The sequence below is a fragment of the Elephantulus edwardii genome, unplaced genomic scaffold, assembly GCF_000299155.1.
Source record: "Elephantulus edwardii isolate Elephantulus edwardi_28Jun2011 unplaced genomic scaffold, EleEdw1.0 scaffold00055, whole genome shotgun sequence".
Classification (NCBI taxonomy): domain Eukaryota; kingdom Metazoa; phylum Chordata; class Mammalia; order Macroscelidea; family Macroscelididae; genus Elephantulus; species Elephantulus edwardii.
The window spans coordinates 16,519,482-16,519,895 of record NW_006399805.1 but is presented as its reverse complement, the minus strand read 5'-3'; positions in this window follow the sequence as shown (position 1 = coordinate 16,519,895).

Genomic DNA, 414 nt, shown 5'->3' with positions numbered 1-414 from the left:
TGTGAATGGCAGTCTTGTGTTGTCCAGGGCAGCGATAGGTGTTCCAGATCTAGCTAATGCTCCATCAGACGAAAACACGCAGCAACATCCCACAGATTCACAGGAGCCCCAAGGAGATGTCCTTGACAGGTAGACCAGGCACTCTCATCGCAGGCCAACCTAGGGAGAAACAAGTGGGGTGAGTGAGCATCCTGTGACAGAAGGCAAAGCTTCCAGCCTCAAAGGGGTCCTCGAGTCACACACTGCCACCCTTTGGAAGAGGTGAATTCCTCTTCCAGAAGGAAGCCTGGTCACAATCACCAGCAATTCAAGTGTTTCCTGGATCCTCAAGGCACTAAGGATGGCCAAGCTCCTGAACTTCTCTGAGCTCCAACTAGCTAGCCTACAAAACAGCAACAAAGCCTCATGTCTCAT